Here is a 23,979-nt window from a genome sequence, read left to right on the forward strand (position 1 = left end):
TTCCATCAGTATTCTCCCAGCCACAGGTAGTTGGCAATGTCAGTGAGGGGGCGGGAACATGTGCTTGTCGCCATATGAAGCATTGAAGAATGGCCCTTTGTATATGTAACTTTGCCGCATCACTAGTTGGAGGTAGCAACTCTGACGATTTCAGCTTAGAGAGCAGGTACTCACGTCCCTTATCTTTTGTGTCATGTGGGACTTTGTAGACTTTGCGGATGAATTGCTCTGCCTTACGAAGCCCTTCATCTGAGATGGTGCCAGTGGTCCCCAGATCCTGCAGCAGGTTGTGGTTCTCTAGGAACACAGTCCAGGCTAACCTCTTAGAATGACCCATGAAATAAGACACAGTGTCACACCCAGTTATTGGGTGGTATGCAAGGAGTTCTTCAAGTGTTTGCTGCTCAAATCCTAGTGATTTATGAATCTTATGAATGGGGATGTACTTGGGCTTTTTTGATGTTCCAGCCTTCACCCATTGAGTTTTGCACTGCATTCTGTGATAATTCACCAAGAGTAGAACAATAATGTCGGTGTCACGCGCAGACACAACGATATGCTTAACAGGGGAACTGATGCAATGCAAAATCACACGCGTATCTGCCTCCTCGTGGTCAGATATCAAATTAGCTGTATCCATCTGAGGGTCATTTGTTTTCACCACAAACCCCAATCCACCAGGAACAACCATGAGCTTCTCTGGTGGAGCTGATGAAATTAGCTCATCTGACAAAAAGGCAGACAGATCCTTCTTGTTGTCGGACAATGCCAGGAAATCAGTCCACTTGGATGGTAATGGAACCTCTCGTTTTTCAATCAAACGTCGAATAGGATGTGAAGTTTTCTTTCGTCTTTCTCTAGTTCCCTCTTTTATTGATGTGCCAGAGTCCCTGTACTGGTCAAATGCAACATCAGTGCGGTCAAACTGTTTACCAAGTTTCAAAATGTGGCCAACAAACCTATCAGCATAATCTGCAAATGTCTTTGCCCCGCTAGTATACCAAAGGAGACAACAATTGCCTGGCCATCTATGACAAGACATGAGCACTCACTATCCGGCAGTGGTCAGTCTATCAACGGCATCTCTGAATTCACAGTCCCTCAATTTTCTCCTCTGTTCTCGGGCTTGTTTCAGTGCTTCTAGACCTACTGATGTCGCTTCACTAAGAGGCCATTTTCGTGATGAGTCTTGACATTATGCACCGGTTAAGGGACATCTCTGGTTGCCGCTTCAGGTTCAAAATGGACTCCATAGTGTCCTACAATGAAGAAAATACAGTTAATTCTTTAATGGCACGTGTTTGGAGGTGTGGGACTCGTGGAGGTTGAGTATGTTGAAGGCCCCTCACCTCAGCCTCAAATTGACCCCTCACGTCGATGCCACCTTGAACCTCAGCACAATGTTGGAAGAAATGACAAGAGGGACACTAAAAGAAGACAATGTGAGGATACAGAAGTGAAGAGTGGGCAAGAAAACAAAAGAGGAAAAGGAGCAAGAAGAGAAGGAGGACTTACGAAGAACTTCAAAGCGACCGACGTCACGAGTGTATACGGGCGCGAGAGGGCATGGAGGATCTCGTTGTGGATGCCGATCCTCCTCTTCCATCTTTTTCCCTCTCTTTCCTCCTCCTCCTCCTCCCCCTCCTCTTTCTCCTTTTCTTCTCCTCCTCTCCATTCCTTTCTCATCTCCTTATCATACTCCACTTCCTCCTCCTTTGTCCTCTTCCTCCTCTTTCTCCTGTGCCCTCTTCCTGTTTCCCTCCTCATCCTCGTCTTTCTTTTAATCATTTCCTCCTCCTCCTCCTCCTCCCTCTCGAAATCAACACTTTAGAACACTTGATACTAGACTGTGAAGGGTTAAGTGTAGTGAGGATCAAAGTAAAATGCCCGCCGCCGGACCTCCCACCTCGCCACCCCCCACCCCACCACCGGGCCGCTATCACACCACCACCCCAGGAGGACACAACGGTGGGGCTGGTGACCCAGGTCAAGAGGGTCACCGGGACACTACTGTCCTGAGCCCCTGTTCCCCGCAACTGCCCCAACACCAGGTGACCGGAGAAAGTCAACTACCTTGCGGGCGGGACAACCATCGTCACACACACACCACAAAGCCAGTCAGGAAACAGGACGTGTGTGCTGGGCATTCCCCAGGTCCTGTCCTCCCCACTTACTGCATTTTAATCAGCCCATACACCACTGACCGGGCTAACGTATGGCCCGGCCTGCACTATGTGTGCAGGGAATCTTTCAACAACAACAACAACAACAACCATCGTCAGAATTGGGGTGGGACTGAACAAGAATCAGTCCCAGGTAACACCGTGTTGACGGCTATTGTTACACCCTCAAGGGCAGGAGGCCCAAGGCTACGGCCTAAAGAGTATACCAGGGTAGAGAGACCCTCGGCTACGGCCTTAGTACACTCCGGAGAGAGAGTTGCCCCTGTGCATCCCTCTCCTGCTGTTCTATCCTACTGGAGCAACACCGCGCTGACGGCCCCTATACGTGGCGGGGAAGGAGCGGCCACTGTACGCCCTTCAGTTGCTTCTCGTCGGGAAGATCAGCTCCCGGCTACGGCCAAAGTACGTACCAGGGTAGAGAGGCCCTTGGCTATCGTATGTGCAGCTTTTCCCTACTACGGGAGCAACACCGCGCCGACGGCCCCTGTACGTGGCGGGGAAGGAGCGGTCACTGTACGCCCTTCAGTTGCTCCTTGTAAGGCGGGTAGGTTTACGGCCCCGGCCAAAAGGCCCTTGAAGATAGCATCAGTACGTACCGGAGAGAGTGTGGCCCTTGTCCCCCTACTCCTGCTTTTCCCTACTACGGGAGCAACACCGCACCGACGGCCCCTATACATGGCGGGGACGGAGCGTCCACTGTACGCCCTTCAGTTGCTCCTTGTACGACGGGTAGGCTCACGGCCACAGCCAAAGTACGTACCAGGGTAAGGCGACCCAAGGCTCCGGCCTCAGGACGTACCGGAGAGGACACGGGCTACGTGAATCCTTCTCCTGCCTCTTCCCCCTGTGGGAGCCCTTCGTCACCACCCGGGAGTGTTGCCCCGGAGGTGTCGCTAGAGTGGTGGCAAGGCCCGATACCGGACCTACCTCCTACGCCTGGGAGATCCTTGTTCCTGCCCGAGACCCGACGGAGAAGTTGCCGCAGCCCAGCCCTGTCGGCGCCTCTCCCCATAGGCGCCCGCAGTCCCAGGACCCCCAGGCCAGACCCACAGGCTCCCGACAAGGGCAACCCAGGCTCCCTCACCCCACGGAGCCAGAGACGACAGGCCCGACTCCTCCAGCTGTTCGGCCCCAGTCCCGAGGGCCACCTCTCAGGTCGAGGCCCCCAGACAGGAGGGCCTCCCTGCACCCCACCGACGAGGCTCCGACTCGAGGGCCACCTCTCAGGTCGAGGCCCCCAGACAGGAGGGCCTCCCTGCACCTCACCGACGAGTGGGACCCGGGCAGTGACTCCCCTGCGGGTAGTATATTGCCTTCTGCAGGCCGGGTCCCCCTAGGGTTCTCCCCTCACGCCCCTGCTACGGAGTGAACATTACCCAGGAGATACAGGTAAATAGTGACGCCCCTTGTGCCGAGAACAAACCAGGGGAAATTACAGTGAACAGTGACCGAGTGAAGACCAGTGTAAAACCAGTGACAGTTGCTATTAGTCCAAAAGAACTCAGTGCCCGGCAGGACAGAGAATGAACATTAACGTAATTGTATGAGTCCCCCAGTAAAAGAACTTTCTGTGACTGAATAGAGTCTAGGGTGCGCGGGCAAATCAAAAGCCTGTGTGCAAGTGTCGCCGCGACTAAGTGACTGTGTCAAGTGTCGCGATCCGCACCCTGTCTTATTTATAGTAGTATTTCCCCCATGGACTTTTAATCTTGTTTATTCCCTTTGTTTTCGACTAAGTGTATATCCTGCCTAAAAGTGACATACGGGTATTAACATATATAATTCAGGACATCAATGTATGTGCGTTGTATTGTGTACTAAGCGTGACTGTATCTTGTGGCGTTGAAGGTTAACTCTGTGTCCCTGTCTCCTGTATCTCAAATATCACTCTGTGTTTTATTGTAACGGTTAGAATTAAGGCAATAGATGTGTTAAGGTATACTGCCTGGTTTTTATGTCCTGTTCCTTTGTGGGTGCTTTATTTCCGGTCCGGAAAGCGGACGGACCCCACTTCAGTCGCTGGTGTTTTTGGGACGAGAAGTCGACCTAAAAACACCAGCATAACACAAAGAGAATAGAACAGATATAATAAAAACTCTACTTCTGTTTGGAGAAAATAAAGAAAAACAAGTGAAAGAAAACAGGAAGACAATATATGAACTATGGAAACAAAGAGAAAAGAAAATACGTGATCAGTGCACGGCTTAAAAAAAGGACTGAAAAGGATAAGGAGCGGGCGCCGATACAAAGGCTACACCCCAGCTACTACTACTACTACTACTACCACTACTACTACGAAAAGATAAATTACAGCACACACAAATAAAAACTGAGCAACACGTAAAGCGAAAGACGTTCTGCCACAGAGCTACGTGAAATAATCAGGGCCGAGTAAGAGTGAAATATAATTATGTACCCTGGAGACTACTCTGCTGTCTGTTTGAGAGAGAGAGAGAGAGAGAGAGAGAGAGAGAGAGAGAGAGAGACGCCGCTGGTTACTAAATGTTAAATGTGTACAATACACACCAACCAATTCCATATCAAATGAAATAGGTAAATATTATATTTTCCTGTTATTGTTGGCGTTATTTAAAGTCCACCTGAGATTAAATGTGTCAAGAGAACTTCAGATTAATCTCAGGCGGCCTCAAAATCACGGTAACAACAGCAGTAGCCTAAACGTAGTAGTTGTTGGCGTTGTTTGGGTAAGAACACCCTGCAGTCATACTATAAAACTGATCCTATGAAGTATATGTGAACCTAGTAGCCTAGAAGGCATGCTGGTGCCCCCCTCCTGCAGTCCACTGCCTCCATTTCAGGGAATAGGGAGTTTGGTGTTAGTACAGTACACGTGTGGGCAGTGGAATTTCCCAGCTACGTCAGTGATACCACGTGAAGGCGCCCCTGTGCTGCAAAAGAGTATGGTAAATATTTATGTAATGCTGTGTTTTTAAGGCGACTTCTCGTCGTAAAAACACGAGCACTGGAACGGGGTCCTTTTACTAGACCGGATGTAATGCACTAACAAAGGAACAGGGCATAAAAAGAGACAGTATACCGTATCACATCTATTGCTTAAGTTCTACTCATTACAGTGTACATACAACGATATTTGGTACATAGGAGAACAGAGATACAATATTACACTCGTTTACATAGACTGATCCAATATATATTAACACGTGGCACAGGGCAGTCGTGGATATTCTTTACTGTTGCTTGAATGGAATATCACCTCACTGTGATTGTTAGTTTGAATTAATTATTATGTTACTTGTGGATAATAATAAATGGGGGAGTTTCACTTGGATCACTGCGATTGGGAGTCTGTGTCGAAGTTATTACTATAATAGAGGTAGGGTGCGGATGGCGACACTCGACACTGTCACCAAGTCGCGGGGGGGGGGGGGCACCTCGCTTGCCTTTCGGCTCACTCGCGCACCTACATCTAGTTCCACAGAAAACTCCCGGTTCCTTGATGCAGGGGGGACTGAGTTATTTAACACTTTACACACGAATTTCTGTTATGCCACTGTTTAATATATCTTTTATAAAACGCTGTCACTGTGCCTTGGATCACTGTCACTGTATTCTGGGTCACTGTCACTGTCACTGTCTTACCCTTGTTACCTGGGTTATTAAATCACTGGTACTTACTGTCAGGGAGGCTCGCTTGTCTGGGGCCTCGACCTGAGGGGCGGCTCCTTCCTAGGGCCGCGCTGGTGGGGTGCAGGGAGGCCCTGTGGTCTGGGGGCCTCGACCTGATCGGGGGCCCTCGGGGCTAGGGCCGAACAGCCGGAGTAGTCGGGCCTGCTTCCTCTGCTTCCGGGGAGTGAGGGAGCCTAGATCCCCGTCGTTGTAGACTGCGGTGGAGGGCCTGGGCATCCTGGGACTGCGGGTGCTCAGGGGGAGAGGCGCCGTCAGGGCTGGGCTGCGGCAGCGTCTCCTGTAGGGCTCCGACAGGGCTAAAGAACTCCCGGGTGTGGGCGGTAAGTCCGTTGTCGGGCCTTGCCACCACTCTAGTGCCTCCTCCTGGCCTAGAAGCCTGGATGGCGACGACAGGCTCCCCGAAAGGAAATAGGCTAAAGGGGGACTCACGCTCTTCGTGGTTCCCCGAGTGTGTCCATAGGGCTGAGTCGGGGCTCTACTTCCCCTATTGTGTACTTTGGCTGAAGCCGTGAACTTGCACGGCGTGCGGGGGACACCTATAGGGTGATCGAGGTCGCCCTTTCGCCGTGGCAAGGTACCGCCGACGTGGTGTTCCTCCCGCAGTAGGAGACAAGCCGGAGTGAGGGGCTCAGGAGCCGCACTCTCTCCAAAACGGACAGATCCTACCGTCAGGGAATTCTCCACCCTGGTACGTGCCCCAGCCGAAGCTGAGTGTCTGCCCGTACAGTAAGCGACTAACGGAGGAACGGGTTCACCCGTCCGTTCCGGCAAGAGGCCGACCCCAGGTCGCCGCTTCCGTAATTGGGTAGCGCTACACGTACGGTAGCAGGGTCTCTCTACCCTGGACCGTATTCTGGCCGTAGCCAAAGAACAACTGGAGAGGGATGCACACAGGCAACTCTCTCTCCTCAGCGTGTTAAGGCCGGAGCCTGGGGTCACCTTCCCCTTTACACACTCTGTCAGGCCGTAGCCTGTGTCTATCTCTCCTTCTCTCTTTTGGCCGTAGCCTTGGGCCTCTTCCTGCCCTAGAGGGTGTAACAAGACCGTCAATACGGTGTTACCTGGGACTGACCTCTTTTCAGTCCCACCCCTGGTCTGACGGTCACTACCCCGCCCGCACAGTAGTTCAGTTTGCCTGAACGCCTGTGGTTGGGGCACTTGCGAGGAATAGGGGCTCGGGGTCGGGATGCCCCGATGACCCTCTTGCCCGGGACTACTAACCTCACCGGTGTGTCCTCCTGGGGTGGTGGTGGGGTGGCGGCTCGGTGGTGGTGTGGGGGGTGGTGAGGTGTGAGGTCCTGCGGCGGGCACGGCGGGCATTTTACCACCCTCCGCGTCGTTGAAGTCACGGCCCCGTGACTGGAGGTGGTAGGTGGTGGAGATGGCTGTCTGGTAGGCCGGGGTAAGGTGTTGGGTGAAGCTGTTCCAGTGCGTGGTGAATTGGTTGGGCTCCTGGTGGGGGCTGAGCGTGAAGTGGAGGGAGGACGGCTGGTTGGTCCGGCGTAGGAGGCGTAGCAGGTGGTCGGTGCCTCTGATTCTGGTTGGTGGGTGGTTGTAAGGTTGCCATCGGACCCTTGTCACCTTCATCTCGGGGAATGGTGCCTGGTGGGGAGATGAAATTTGAATGCTGGAGAGTGATGCAGGGATGTTCTGCCCAGAGACCCAATATATCGTACCGTAGCATGAAAATTATCGTATATTACCCTAAAATTATCGTACAGGTAAATTTTCAATTAAAACAAGTTACCAGACAAGATGGTGTGTAAAGAAAGTATGATGAAATGGTAAATGTAGACGGAGCATCATGAGCTTGACTGAGTCAATCCAGGAGAATCACAATTAGGTGAATACAAACTAGTAATTAAGACGGTACATTACTTTTGCCTTTCTTACACTCACGTTTCCCGGTAAGAAATTAAGAATATCCTACAAAGCTTTATGTATACCAGCATATCAACTGTACTTACGACTTTACTGAAGTCCTATACAAAGTTGCAGAGTGGGTAGTGGGTACAGCAGCACTACAGCTTGGCCAGGGCATTGAACCAGACCACTACCAAGCACCAAGTAAAGTTTGAACTTCTAAGTCCTTGACATTTATGGGGTCGGCCGGGCTTGGCCCTGACCTCCCATGGGACTGGGAGGGGAAAGGAATTTCGTGAGTGACTCAGGGGAAGCGTGGGTTACTGGGGTGTGGGCACAATGAACCGTGTGGCGGGAATAGTGAGTGTTGTTAACCTGCAGTATATACATAAAAAAAAAAAAAAAAAATCTAGGGAAGCTGAAATAGACAAATTATCGTATATTTTGAATGTGATATCGTACATCGTACAAGCATCCCAAATTATAGTACAAATACGATAATTATCGTACATAGAACATCCCTGGAGTGATGGGAGGTTGGTGCTTTTATTTGGGCTAATGTGGTGGGAGGAGCGTTGTCCTTTGGGGAATTGGGAGTTGGGAAAGTTCCAACGTGCTTGGTGGAGGGGTAGGGTTATGGGGGAGGTGTTGGGGGTGGGTGGGGATGGTGGATTTTGGGGTAGGTGTGTGCTGGGTGGAGGTGTCGGGGTGTATCTTGTGGGTGGGCGTGAGAGTCGTCCTGATCTGGTGGTGGTCGTGGTTATGGTGGGTGTGGGTGGTGAGGCTGGTTGAGTGCGTAGTGGCGGTGAGGGTGTACGGTGGTGAGGTGGGGGGATGGTTGGTGGTGCGGTGTGACGTGTATAATGGGAGTGGTCATGAGGGAGGGCGGTGGTGGGTGTGGGGGTGGCGTGATTCTCGGGGGAGGTGGGCGGCTGTGGTGACGAGGGCGGCCTGGGTGGGGTGGGTTGAGAGGTGGTGGGTGGATGGGTGTTTGGTGGGTGAGTGTCTGGTTGTGGAGTAGTGGTGGTGGTATGAGGTTGTGGTGATGGTGTATTGGGGGGAGGGCTGGTAGATGGAGAGTTTGAGGAGGGGGGTGAGAAGGAGTAGTAGTAGGAGTCTGGGGGGTGAAGTAGAGGAAGGTCAGGGTGGCCAGGTGTGCGGGCCGGGGTGGAGGTAGGCTTAGTGCAGGGGTGGGCGGTGTCGGGTGGGTTGAAGGGGCGCACGTGGCGGTTTCTATATGTGCGGTGTTGCCCCTGTTGATCCACGGTGACTTGGTATGGATTAGGTACTCGCACAATTTTGTAAGGTCCGTTGAATCGGGGGGAGGTCTTCGGTGGGGTAGGGAGGTTTGCAACCACAACAGATTGGCCAGGTGTGTGTGGGTTGTGTCAGGTGCTAGATCTTGTTTTGAGTGTAGGTGGTAGAGGCGGCGTTTGAGGTGGTGGAGAGGGTCGGTGTTGGAGGGTGGAGTGGGCGGTTGTAGGTGGTGGCGGAGGGGCAGGAGTAGGGGTTATTCCATCTTCTCTTGGGCACGTATTTAACCCCCATTGTATGATCTTTACGTGTGCAGGCCAGTCTTCATTTCCCGTTAGCGTAATGCGTGTGCGGACCTGATTCATAAGGGAGCGATGGCTTCTTTCGCATACGCTGTTGCCTTGGGGCCAGTAGGGGGATGAGTGAGAGATGTTGTATCCGAATATGCTGGCTAGTTCTTCCCAGATTTTTCCCGTAAATTCTGGGGCATTATCCGAATGAAGGGCCTGTGGAATTCCAAAATAAGGGAAAACATGTCGGGTGAGGGCGTCGGCGACTGACAGTGCGGTGTGGTCCTTGGCGGGGCAGGCGTTGATGAACTTAGAATATACATCCACGAAGGTAATTATGTACTTGTAGCCTGCTTTTGGTGTAAGGGGGCCGACGACGTCTAGGGAGAGTAGTTGCCACGGTTTTTGTGCTGTGACTTTTCCTGTAGGGCCTGGTGTTCGGGTGATGTCTTTCCCAAGGGCGCATGCTCGGCATGATTGTATGATCTTCTTTGCGATGGTGGATGGGTTAGGGGTCCAGTACATATCGTTAAAGATTTGTAGCAGCTTCTTCGTTCCTAGGTGGATGCCGTTGTGGGCATGGAGGTGGAGCATGGTGTCGTGGGCTGTAGCTGGGCTGAGGACAATGTGTCCGTTCGGGTCAAAGAGATGTTCGCCATGTGGGTGGAGTTTGTTGAATGTGGTCTGTGGAATCCAAGTTGGGCGTTGTTTGTTAATCCTCATTTGAACCAGGTCGGGTTCTTCCTTGATGGCGTTGATTGGGAGACGGGATAGGGCATCGGCGTTGGTGTGTAGCTTGCCTGGTCGGTATGCGATTTCGAAGTCATATTCTTCGAGGGTTTCTCGCCAGCGTATCAGTTGGGCATTGTTTGTATTTGACTGCCGTAGCCACTGTAGGGATTGGTGATCCGTAATGACTACTACGTGGGTGCCTGAGATGTAGGACTTGAAATATTCTAGGGACCAGATGATCCCTAGGCACTCACGCTTTGTGGCTGCGTAGTTCCGCTCTGCCGTGTTAAGGGTGCGACTGGCACAGGCGATGATGTGTTCTCTCCCATTTTGTACCTGCGCAAGGACAGCTCCTATGGCGATGAGGGACACATCAGTATACAGGCGGAATGGGAGGTTGTAGTCTGGGAACGCGACTACTGGGGCGGTGGTTAATTTTGATTTGAGGGTGGTAAAGGCCGTTTGTCTTGTCTTGGTCCACAGAAAAGGCTCACCTTTTTTTTGTTAGTTCGTGAAGGGGTTTTGCGATGTCAGCGAATCCTTTGACGAATCGCCTGTAGTATGATGTTAACCCCAGGAAGGCTCTGACTTCGTGCACGTCGTGGGGTAGTGGGATGTCTGCGATGGCTCGAAGCTTATCTGGGTCTGGTGAGATGCCCTCGGCATTAATTAGATGTCCCAGGAAAGACACTGATCTCTCTGCTAATACGCATTTCGTTGGTTTCAGTTTAAGTCCTGCTTGGCGTATGCGGTGAAACACTTGCTTGAGGCGGTGAAGGTGGTCGATCCATGTACGACTGAAAACAATGACGTCGTCGAGGTATGCTAAGCAAGTCTCCCAAGTTAAACCGCTAAGGACGGACTCCATTAAACGGGAGAATGTGGCAGGGGCGTTGCAGAGTCCGAAAGGGAGGACATTGAACTCGTAATGTTTGCCATTGGATGTGGAGAAGGCGGTTTTGTGTTTGTCGTCGGGATGCACAGGGACTTGCCAGTAACCCGACTGCAGGTCTAAGGTGGAGAACCATGTCGAGCCATGTAACGAGTCAAGTGAGTCGTCGATGCGTGGCAGGGGAGTGGCGTCTTTGATTGTGACATCATTTACTCGGCGGTAGTCAACGCAGAAACGCATTGTCCCGTCTTTTTTTCTTACGAGTACCACCGGAGAGGACCATGGGCTAGTAGAGTTGGAGATTATGCCGGCATCTAGCATGTCCTGGACCTGCCGGTCTTCTTCCTCTCGTTGCTTAGGATTTTTCCGTCGTGATGGTTGGCGAACTGGAGGTCCTGTCGTGTGTATCTCATGGCTGAGATAGGTGGTATGGCCAAGGTCGGTCGGGCCTGAGGAGAATAAGTCTTGAAAATCCAGGAGGAGTTGTCAGAGGCTGTTGGTTTGGGTTGGGGATAGGTGTGATGGTAGGGCGGGGAGAGTGGGTGGGTCTGGGGGTGGCATTTGGCATGGTTCGGCTTCTTCAGTATCACCGATGATGAGTCCTCTTGGTAAGGTTAGTGGTGTGGTAGCGAGGTTGGCGACACGGATTTCTTGGGCATGTGGGGGGAGGAAGGTGGGGCTTACTAGACAGGAAGAGAGTGGTCCGGTGGGGATGGATGGTGAGAAGAGAACGGAGGTATGGGAAGGTTTGTTCAGTTTTACCCAAGCTTCATGGTGGGGTGGAATGGTGATAGAGGAGGCGACAGTGGCTGGAAAAGATGGGGAGGGATGCAGATGATGAGTGGTGGGTGGTGGTGATGGAAGTCTAGTGGTGTGAGGGGCTGGGTTGGGTTTAGGTGTGTCTGTGGTATGGGACAGGTGAGTGTCTGATGGTAGTGTGTGGGGGTGGGTGTTCTTGTTGTGCCTTCGATGTTTTTTTTTTTCTCTTCCTTATTCTTGACTGCTGGTTGGTTGTGGTGGGCTGGATTGAAGTGGAGGCGGCGTTGATGGCAGTCAATGGTGGCATGTAATTTCTGGAGGAGGTCCAGCCCTAAATATCCATCATATTGACTGCATGTTGAGTCAAATATGATGAATGGGTGGCTAGTGGATATTTGTTGATGGGTGTGGGTCTGGAGGGCCCGAGTTTCCCCACGGATAGGCAGGGGGCCGTCCCCCGCGTTGACGAGGTTGGCTGAGGTGGGGAAGAGGGGGCCGAATGCACCCATGTGGCAGGAGTAGAAGTGGGAGTAGAGGCACGATCTGGCTGCTCCCGTATCCACTAGTAGACGTGCCTTGACCCCGTTTAGCCAAATCTTGTCGTAAACTGGGGGTCTGTAGATCTGTGAGGTGGCCCCCGCCACCATGGGGAGGTGCGGCGGGCCTAAAAATCCATCTGTTGTGGAATGGTGTCTTCTTGGTCGTCGTCGTCTGTTCCCGAGAGAGCGTGCGGCGGTGTGTCGTCTTCCTGGGCGTCGTCGTCTAAGGAGGAGACTTTCTTGCGCCTTTGTTGAAAGCTTCTGCGCCTGCTAGCTTTGAGCTGTTCCCTAATGTCGTGTAGAGGGCAAGTGCGGCTGCAAGCCGTGAATTCCCAGGGGTTAATAGTGATGAGGTTCCCTTGTTCCCTGGGGTTTGAGCGCTTCTTCTGCGGATAAGCTCTAGGGACTGTGGGGGGTGGCTCAGTAGTTGGCTGGTGAGGCGGCAGCTTAGGTTTGGAAGGGGGGTGTTGCCTTGTAGGAAAACGTGTCACCGCGTGGAGTGGCTGTGGTGTGGGGCGGGCGGCGAGCAGACGTCGGACGAGTTGTAGGTCATTTTCCATGTCCCCTGACGGGTCGTAGATTGAGAAATGCTCCCTGTCTATGCTGGGGAGGATCCTCAATAGTGCATTGAATGTATGGATATCCCGGGCATTTGGTGGTGCCTCAGGATAGGCAGCACTGACGAGGCGCCTAGCCTGGGTGAATGTGTCATCCAGGTTTCCGTCGTAGGTGAGGGCGTCGAGTTGAGAGAGAGCGACAACTCGGCCTATTGATGGTGTGAAAGCCTGTCTCACTATTTGTGAGAATTGGTACCATGACAGTTCTGGGACGATTTTTGGTGCGACACTAATGATTATTTTACCCAGGTTAGGTAGTGTGACAGCGATCTTTTCTCTGTCTGAGTCGAACCCTATGTCCAGGAGGGGTTTGACCATGTCCAAATATACGTCTATGTCGCACTGGTCCGGGTTGAACCTCGGCAATTGGATGTGTGGTTTGGCTGCCATTGTAAGTTCCCTTTTGTGTTCCTCCGTGCGTTACTCGGATCTAGAACCACCGCTTGCCACCAGTGTAATGCTATGTTTTTAAGGCGACTTCTCGTCGTAAAAACACGAGCACTGGAACGGGGTCCTTTTACTAGACCGGATGTAATGCACTAACAAAGGAACAGGGCATAAAAAGAGACAGTATACCGTATCACATCTATTGCTTAAGTTCTACTCATTACAGTGTACATACAACGATATTTGGTACATAGGAGAACAGAGATACAATATTACACTCGTTTACATAGACTGATCCAATATATATTAACACGTGGCACAGGGCAGTCGTGGATATTCTTTACTGTTGCTTGAATGGAATATCACCTCACTGTGATTGTTAGTTTGAATTAATTATTATGTTACTTGTGGATAATAATAAATGGGGGAGTTTTACTTTGGATCACTGCGATTGGGAGTCTGTGTCGAAGATATTACTATAATAGAGGTAGGGTGCGGATGGCGACACTCGACACTGTCACCAAGTCGCGGGGGGGGGGGCACCTCGCTTGCCTTTCGGCTCACTCGCGCACCTACCTCTAGTTCCACAGAAAACTCCCCGGTTCCTTGATGCAGGGGGGACTTAGTTATTTAACATTTTACACATGAATTTCTGTTATGCCACTGTTTAATATATCTTTTATAAAACGCTGTCACTGTGCCTTGGATCACTGTCACTGTATTCTGGGTCACTGTCACTGTCACTGTCTTACCCTTGTTTCCTGGGTTATTAAATCACTGGTACTTACTGTCAGGGAGGCTCCCTTGTCTGGGGCCTCGACCTGAGGGGCTGCTCCTTCCTAGGGCCGCGCTGGTGGGGTGCAGGGAGGCCCTGTGGTCTGGGGGCCTCGACCTGATCGGGGGCCCTCGGGGCTAGGGCCGAACAGCCGGAGTAGTCGGGCCTGCTTCCTCTGCTTCCGGGGAGTGAGGGAGCCTAGATCCCCATCGTTGTAGACTGCGGTGGAGGGCCTGGGCATCCTGGGACTGCGGGTGCTCAGGGGGAGAGGCGCCGTCAGGGCTGGGCTGCAGCAGCATCTCCTGTAGGGCTCCGACAGGGCTAAAGAACTCCCGGGTGTGGGCGGTAAGTCCGTTATCGGGCCTTGCCACCACTCTAGTGCCTCCTCCTGGCCTAGAAGCCTGGATGGCGACGACAGGCTCCCTGAAGGGAAATAGGCTAAAGGGGGACTCACGCTCTTCGTGGTTCCCCGAGTGTGTCCATAGGGCTGAGTCGGGGCTCTACTTCCACTATTGTGTGCTTAGGCTGAAGCCGTGAACTTGCACGGCGTGCGGGGGACACCTATAGGGTGATCGAGGTCGCCCTTTCGCCGTGGCAAGGTACCTCCGACGTGGTGTTCCTCCCGCAGTAGGAGACAAGCCGGAGTGAGGGGCTCAGGAGCCGCACTCTCTCCAATACGGACAGATCCTACCGTCAGGGAATTCTCCACCCTGGTACGTGCCCCAGCCGAAGCTGGGTGTCTGCCCGTACGGTAAGCGACTAACGGAGGAACGGGTTCACCCGTCCGTTCCGGCAAGAGGCCGACCCCAGGTCGCCGCTTCCGTAATTGGGTAGCGCTACACGTATGGTAGCAGGGTCTCTCTACCCTGGACCGTATTCTGGCCGTAACCAAAGAACAACTGGAGAGGGATGCACACAGGCAACTCTCTCTCCTCAGCGTGTTAAGGCCGGAGCCTGGGGTCACCTTCCCCTTTACACACTCTGTCAGGCCGTAGCCTGTGTCTATCTCTCCTTCTCTCTTTTGGCCGTAGCCTTGGGCCTCTTCCTGCCCTAGAGGGTGTAACAAGACCGTCAATACGGTGTTACCTGGGACTGACCTCTTTTCAGTCCCACCCCTGGTCTGACGGTCACTACCCCGCCCACACAGTAGTTCAGTTTGCCTGAACGCCTGTGGTTGGGGCACTTGCGAGGAATAGGGGCTCGGTGTCGGGATGCCCCGATGACCCTCTTGCCCGGGACTACTAACCTCACCGGTGTGTCCTCCTGGGGTGGTGGTGGGGTGGCGGCTCGGTGGTGGTGTGGGGGGTGGTGAGGTGTGAGGTCCTGCGGCGGGCACGGCAGGCATTTTAATTTAGAAGCCACATCTAGAATTGAAGGATTTTGGAGAGTTTTGTGTTGCTATCATTTGCTAACACTTCATTTATGATACGTGAGTTGCAAACTTTAGGAGTTTTTCTGTTTGAAATGGCCAGTTTTTGTATTGATATGCAGAGACACATACAAGGAAGTAGAGGAGTTTTGTGGCGTTGGTGTGCATGTGACTGAAAGTGTTAAGAGAAATACAGTACAGTACTTTGAAATGGTTGGGCCATGTGGAGAGGATGGAGAATGAGAGACTGACTAGAAGAGTGCATGTGACTGAAAGTGTTAAGAGAAGTACTTTGAAATGGTTTTGCCATGTGGAGAGGATGGAGAATGAGAGACTGATGAGGAGAGTGTGAGTGGTGATTTACAGCAACTGATATTAATAATTTCATTTGTCCACAGATCAGTGTCAGTACAGTTATCTGCTACCTCAGTCTCAAGGAATTAACAACCAAGGAGACTCCTAAGGACATGGTGGCTACACTAGGGGACAATATCTCTTGACAGTAAGGTAGTGCATTGCTACATAATGGCTGATGTTTTATATTTTCTTAGCAACTGCAGACATTCAAGGTTTGTCTCTAACAGAAAAATAACTCCGTAACTTGAATGCTATATATGACCTTTCCAGTTCTAATGCCATCTTGTGCAGTGTTTGTGATAAGTGGGTACATAAGAGATGAAGTGGTATTAGAGGTATACTGCAAGGTAATGTTGATTTCATGTGTGCGGTGTGTCGGGGTGAGCAGTTGAGATTGTCAGGTTAAAAGGATTGATCTTGCTGGTGAGTCTCTTGGGTGTGTGGATGAGAGTTTTTATTTAGGGTACATGTTATGTGCTGGAGGTGGGGCTGGAGCTAGGTCTGTGGCCAGAGTGAGGAGTGGTTGGAAGAAGTTCAGGGAGCTGTTGCCTCTCCTGACACTGAGAGGGCTCTCCCTTCATGCTAAGGGACCTTTGTATACAGCATGTGTTAGGAGTGTAATGCTATATGGTAGTGAGACCTGGGCCTTAAAGGAAGACAAGATCTGTAGGCTCAGATGTACCGGTACAGAAATGACAGTGATTGAAAGGATGTGTAGTGTGTCCTTGGATATGAGGCCTGGGGGGCTGGTTTGTGATCAAAGAGTTGAGAGAAAGGCTGGGACTGGAGTGTATTGGTGTTGTGGTGATGAGGGGTAGATTGAGGTGGTTTGGGCATGTGGAGAGGATGGAGGATGACAGTTGGGTGCGGAAAGTGATGTGTGAACGTCGGGGGGGTAGGGTTGTGAGAGGCAGACTGTCACATAATAGCACTTCAGCTAATTGAGGAGGGAAATACCACTCCTGAATGTATGCTGCTTTTTCTTTCCTTTTTTTAGCTGAGGTACCTATACTGATGTTATATTGCTTGATATACTGTATGTCAGCATCTATTATGCACCAGTGTAAGCCTGAGTAAATGTAGTGTTTGCCCAGATATAACTTTTAGATGGACCATTTACAGAGAAAGGGTTACTTTGAGTTAGTTTTGTAATCCTGTGACTGCTAGTAATTTTCTTAGTTTTATAAAATGCCTTAATGTTAGCTTGTATAAAAACTGCAGTGCATCAGGTCCAGTCAAAGGGTTAAATGGTGTAGGGGGCATAGGAGGCTTGATAGCAGGTCTTCCTTAACAGCCTATCTATCTGTCTATCTATTACCAGATGCCTTAATGGGGTGGCCACAAACAAATTGCTTCCAGTCCCCCACCACTTCACTGCCTTGCTCCCAGCTCACACCCCCCTCTCTCATATACAACCCTCTCTCACATACAACCCTCTCTCATAACAACCCTTTTTGTATATTACATTGCACACTGTTATTTATTTTATTGTACACCGTTAGTTATAGTGTTTTCTTCCTGTACCATCTTTCCTTTTCAAGTGGTTTTGCACTGAGTGACAAGCCAAATGGTTACCCATAAGCCAGGAAACCATTTACAATGCTGGGTGGTAACCATATAACCAACCCATATGTGTTCCCTATGTGCCCCTACCTGTAAAACCACTAACTCAAAGACAAATGGCCACCCCTGACAAGATTATGGCATCTGGCTAGGGATACCCGGTAGACAGATAAATAACTAGGTAGATCATTCACATATTTGCTGTCACGCAACTAATCAGTTATTTTATCAGGTTGAGAGAGGGGTGTGTGAGCTGGGAGGAGGGCAGCGAAATGGCAGGGGACAGGGCGACATGGAGGCAATTTGTTTGTGGCCACCCCTTACAGGATTAAGGCATGTGGCAATAAACAGATAGCAACAAGACCCCCCTGCAGGAGTCAGTGCTGCTCTCACGGAAAACATCATCATGATCTGGAATACTGTTACCTTTGGGTGAGTTCCTCTGGTATGTTCACTGTAACTTGGCTTAGAGAAGGCTCCAAGTTAATCCTGGAATTGAAAGAGGAGGAAAGAAGCATTCAGTTTATTTTACCATGGTGGGCAAAAAAACTGTGATAATAGTGGTGGTGCTGGTGATGATGATTGATGATATACATTTTTTTTTCACAGGCCACACAACACTCCCTTTGAACATGACACATTCAAGTTAACCCTGGAATTGACAGAGGGTGAGAAAAGGGTTAGGGAAGATGATGGTGATGATGATGATGATGATGTTGATACAAAATTAGTTTAAGATGGTGGTGATGATAATAATATTATATAGATTTTTGTGTTCTTACCTAATTGTATCTTTACAGGAATGAGTCAGGCTCGTACTGTCCCTTATTTTGAACTACAGTATTTTTATCATACTTATCTTTAAATCTATGAATAGTTTAGGCACACACTATTTCATTCGATAGTGCATTCCACTGATCAACTGCTCTGTTTGGGAAACTGAATAATTGTATCTTTACAGGAATGAGTCAGGCTCGTACTTTCCCTTATTTTGAACTACAGTATTTTTATCATACTTATCTTTAAATCTATGAATAGTTTAGGCACACACTATTTCATTCGATAGTGCATTTCACTGATCAACTGCTCTGTTTGGGAAACTGAAGTTCCTTATGTCTTTATATCTGTATGTGTATGTGTATTGTTATTATTATTATTATTATTATTATTCTGTCTATCTATCTATCTATTGCCAGACGCCTCAATCCCGTTTGGGGTGGCCGCAAACAAAACGCCTCCAAGTCACCCTGTCCCCCACCATTTCACTGCCCTGCTCCCAACTCACACCCCCCTCTCTCATATACCTCTCCACCCCATCCCTCCATCTCATCCTCGGCCTCCCCCTCCCTCTTCCCCTCTCCACCTCACTCACGTACACTCTCTTCGTCAGTCTTTCACCCTCCATCCTCTCCACATGGCCAAACCACCTCAGTGTGTTCCTCATAACGCTTCCTATCACATCCACATCCACACCACAACCAACCCTTATAGGATTAAGGTGTCTGGCTATAAACAGACATATGCTGTATATAGAGATAGATTATTATTATTATTATTTTTTTCAAGCTAGACAACACCCTGTTTGAAGATGGCACATTGGCATTAACCCTGGAGTTGACAGAGGAGTAGCCCAGCAAACCTGCCACCATCAAGTTAATCAGTAAAATGTTCCAGCCCAATGTTTATACCGATGGTGGCGTTTGCTGGAACATTCTACAGAACAAATGGTCAGCCATGTATGATGTAGCGGCCATCCTTACCTCTGTACAGGTGGCATTTGCTGGGACATTCTACAGATGGTCAGCCACGTATGATGTAGCCGCCATCTTTGCCTCGTACAGGTGAGTGTTTGGATCTGTTTCATTGGATGTATCTGGGCCACTTGCACAGCTTGAATACTTAGTTGTGGCTGTATGACATTTGGTGAGCCTTAGTTAAGTGCTTTGATGCTGTTTGAGCAGGTAAAGGCTTTTATTTGCATATCCCACACTGGTGTGAGAGGCCAGCTGGTTGTGAGCTGAAGAAGGTGGTGGGAGAAAGAAGGGCATAGGAGGAGAGACAGAGATTTCCCTGAGGACTAATAAGCTCTTAAAGCATGAAGAACTGTCTGATTCAGATTTTTGGCATTTTCTCTTCCCTTATCTCTTATTGATGATGATGATGATGATGATGATGATGATGAACACTAACAACTTATTTCTTTGCAGTTGTTCTTGGATGATCCGAACCCCAATTCCCCAGCCAACAGTCTGGCTGTGCAGCTTTATCAAAAGAACAAACATGAATATGAGAAGCGTGTGTCCACCATTGTCGAGCAGAGCTGGTTAAATTTCCAGGTAAGCCATAAATATAATTCTTTCACCTTAACTTGACCCAGGTTTGTTTCCTTTTGCAGCTTGCCACAATTGTGAGGTAGGAATGAGTCCTTTAGTCATGGAATTTTGGTGTGAGAGCAAGCCACTCATTCATATAACTCAAGGATGTCCAGAATAACAGTAAAAAACCTGTTTGGCAGTCAGAGGAACTGTTGATATCAGACCAGATTATTATTATTTATTATTTGTCCTTGGGTAGGAAAGGAGGTCTGGATGATGATGATGATGATGATGATGATTATTATTATTATTCTATCTATCTATTGCCAGACGCCTCAGTCCCGTTCGGGGTGGCCACAAACAAATCGCCCCCACATCGTCCTGTCCCTCGCCATTTCACTGCCCTGCTCCCAACTCACACTCCCCTCTCTCATATACCTCTCCATCCCATCCCTCCATCTCATCCTCGGCCTCCCCCTCCCTCTCCCCCCCTCCACCTCACTCACATACACTCTCCTCGTCAGTCTTTCACCCTCCATCCTCTCCACATGGCCAAACCACCTCAGTGTATTCCTCCGAACACATCCTATCACATCCACATCCACACAACAACGCTCCTTTATATCCTCATTTGTCAGCCTGTCTCTCCATGTGACTACGCAGGCTTCTCTTAAATAACTCATTTCCACTGCTCTCTTGACTTGTGTCCTTCCAACAACATCCAAGCTTCACTTCCATACGTTAGAGTTGGTATCACAATACTGTCATGTAGTAACTTTTTCATTTCCATGCTCACTTCCCTGTTTCTTATCACTGCTTTCAAAGAACCAGCAACCTTTCTTCCCTGCTGTACCCTTTCAAGCACTTCACCCTCCAAACCTCCATCCTTACTCATCACACTACCCAAGTACTTAAACGTACTCACATTTTCCAATTCCTTACCATCCAACCTCAATGTACATTCACTGATTTCACCTCTCTCAAAGAGCATCACTTTACTCTTCCCTACATTCACCTTTAGATTCCGTTTCTTACACACTCTCCCAAACTCATCCACCAAGCCTTGCAGCTTCCCTTCATCTTCACTCAACAACACAGTATCATCTGCAAACAACAGAACAGGGAGTTTCCAAACACTACCCTCTCTCACCAGGGCCACTCCAACATCCACTACCCTACCTTGTACCTCTGTTATTACCCCATCCATGTACTGATTGAACAACCATGGAGACATGACACATCCCTGTTTCAACCCAACTTTCAAAGAGAAAAATTCACTTAGTTCACCATCCACATGCACTGTAGCCTTAGCACCATCATACATACTCTTCACAGCATTGAACAACTTCCCATCTACTCCATATATTCTTAATACTTTCCACAATCCTTGTCTATTATTATTATTATGATTATTATTATTTTGTGGTAGGTGGGGGCGCTCACCATCCACTCACTCGATGTAGTGCTGCTGTTGGGTGTCTGCCCTTTCCTCTCCTCCATCCTTCTCTCCTTCCATCCTCTTCTGTCTTCCTTTCCTTCATTCCTTCCTTGTCCTTCTGTCTACGGGTAACTTCACACTCTCTCTTCTGTCTTTCTTTCCTTCATTCTTTCCTCTTCCTTCTGCCTGTGGGTGACTCTACACTGAGTGACAAGCCAAATGGTTTCCTGTACACCAGGAAACCATTTACTACCCTGGGTGGTAACCATATAACCAATTTTTGGCACCTGGTGGTTTAGTGGGTAATTATTGCACTCCAGTCGGATTAAGCCAGTGAAGGTTTATATCCAAGGGTTGGTTGGAGTTGATTGCTCATGTAATGCCACTCAGGGATGAGTGAGGCTGGTCACTCTCATCTTAAATGTCTGGACCAACTTGCCTAGCCCCGGGTTCCTACACTCTTCTGTGGGGCGATATAGGATTAGATGATGATGATGATGATTATTCATCATCATCATCATCATCCAATCCTATGTCGCCCCACAGAGGAGCGTAGGAACCTGGGACTAAAAAGAAAAAAAAAAATATTATTATTATTATTATTATTATTTGGGAGACATGTTATGTGCTGTAGGTGGGGCTGTAGCAGCTCTGTGGCTAGAGTGAGGAGTGGTTGGAATAAGTTCAGGGAGCAGTTGCCTCTCCTGACACTGAGAGGACTCTCCCTCTGTGCCAAGGGATATCTTTGTATGCGGCATGTGTTAGGAGTGTAATGCTGTATGGTAGTGAGACCTGGGCAGTAAAGGAAGAGGATGCTGTATTTGTTGGCTCAAACATATAGAATTAACAGTGATTAGATGGATGGCTTTGTAGTGCATCCTTGAATGCAAGGCATGGGGGGGCTAGGTTTACAGCTAAAGAACTGAGATTAAGGATTGGACGAGAGTGTATTGGTGTTGTGATGAGGAGGGGTAGACTGAGATGGTAAGGACATATGGGAGGGATGGAGAATGACAATTTGGTGTAAAAAGTAAGAAATGTGAACGTCGAGGGTAGGGTTGTGAGAGGAAGACTGAAAAAGACCTGGGACGAGGTCATAGTGTGACCTCAGGGATAAGGGACTGAACAGGAAGGCTGCCTGAGATCGTGCAGCATGGAGAACTGCCATTAGGTGACCAAGGCTGATGTATGCAGGCATGTTGGAACCTTTATAAACAATATGATACATTATGAATCTCATTATGCCTTTACTTTCTCCACCTCACAGGTAACAGCGCCTGAGAATACATAGCAGAATTATCCACCAGACAGACCTAATGGCTATCAACAAGACTCATCAGAAACTATGACTGGAGAAGGTAAGAGTTTTAAGATGTAGTTTTTCATTGTCTTGTTTGCACAGTCTCTATGGCTCTAGGTTAACAGATGCATCATATAAATGTGGCAAACTGCTTTGTACATTCTCTAAATCCTCTACAGGAAGTTTTGTGTATGGGGAAATTCACCTTACATATAATCGTCATCCCATCCCTATTCTCCATCACAGGCATGTGGGTAGCATCGTGAAATTAAGGAAATGGTCAAGTAGGAATAAATTCTGTTAGGTGCATGGGTTATTGGCCTTCACATTTATTTATCCACCATTGAAACCTCTGAAATTTGAAGACTTGTTTCATGAGTTGTATTCTTTCCTCTTCCTTCTGCCTGTGGGTGACTCTGCACTGAGTGACAAGCCAAATGGCTTCTTGTACACCAGAAAACTGTTTAATATGCTGGGTGGTAACCATATAACCAAATTATGGCACCTGGTGGTTATTAAGGCACTCCATTTGGATTAAGTACCGGTGAAGGTTTATATCAAATGGGTGGTTGGGGTTTATTGCTCATGTAATGCCATGTTGGGATGAGTGAGGCTGGTCACTCTCATCTTAAATGTCAGGCCCATCTTGCCTAGCCCCGGCCTCCTACACTCCTCATGGGGCAACACAGGATTAGATGATGGATGGATGGATGGATAAATGATATACCTAACTGTGTGTATTTATTTCAGGATGAGGACGAAGATGAAAACATGAAGAAGGACACCTAGGGGGGCCGGGTTCAGACCTGGGGTTCAGACAGCATCTTAGAACCCCTGCCCCCCACCCACACTCCACACCGCACCACTCTTCTTTACCCGCTTGTTCTTTTATAATCCCCTCATGGCTGGGACAGCTCTTGCATAGTGTCCTGGCTAGCTTCACACACACACACAGACAGTTCCATCGGGTGAAAACTAGCTCTCTCTCTCTCTCTCTCTCTCATAGATCCAGTGAGGTGGGTAGGAATGAGTCTCCTTGGTTACTGGTAAAAAAAAAACTTTACGATTCATTATTATTATTATTATTATTATTATTATTATTATTATTATCATAATAATAAAAATAATAATAATAACACTCTCATCTTAAATGTCAGGACCAACTGCCTAACCCCGGGCTCTTACGCTCCTCATGGGGCAACGTAGGATTGGATGATGGATGGATGGATGGATTATTATCATCATCATCATCATCACCCATTTAGTTTCTCATTTGGCAGAACTCATGAAAAGTGATTCTTCTTGGTTACTATTCAAATCAGTTGCCCTTCACTACTATTATTCCTATGCTTCATTGACTCTGGTGCTAGTCACAAAGAAGTGCTATGGAAAGGATGTAGACAGCTTCTCTCTCTCTTTCTCTGTCTCTGTTGATCTGCTATATCTGTCTGTCTGTCTCCCGTGTTTTTATGATGAGATTAATGCCAAAATTTTGATGACAGTCATGAAGAAGTCTGTCTGTCTATAGCCAGACGCCATAATCTGGTAAGGGGTGGTTGTTGGTCTTTAAGTTAGTTGTTTTACGGGGAGGGGCACTAACCCTCCTCCAACCCACTTGTTGACCCATATGGAACACATATGGGTTGGTTATATGGTTACCACCCAGCATTGTAAATG

The 23,979-nt window shown here is 49.1% G+C and overlaps 1 pseudogene; it reads left to right on the forward strand.

Annotated features, from left to right (window-relative positions):
* The first annotated feature begins 1,331 nt into the window (after positions 1-1,331).
* LOC145408075 (ubiquitin-conjugating enzyme E2 A-like) lies at positions 1,332-23,091 on the forward strand (annotated as a pseudogene).
* The last annotated feature ends 888 nt before the right edge of the window (positions 23,092-23,979 follow it).

The sequence above is a fragment of the Coenobita brevimanus genome, chromosome 75 (assembly GCF_032717465.1).
Source record: "Coenobita brevimanus isolate Jiangsu-jjx chromosome 75, ASM3271746v2, whole genome shotgun sequence".
Classification (NCBI taxonomy): domain Eukaryota; kingdom Metazoa; phylum Arthropoda; class Malacostraca; order Decapoda; family Coenobitidae; genus Coenobita; species Coenobita brevimanus.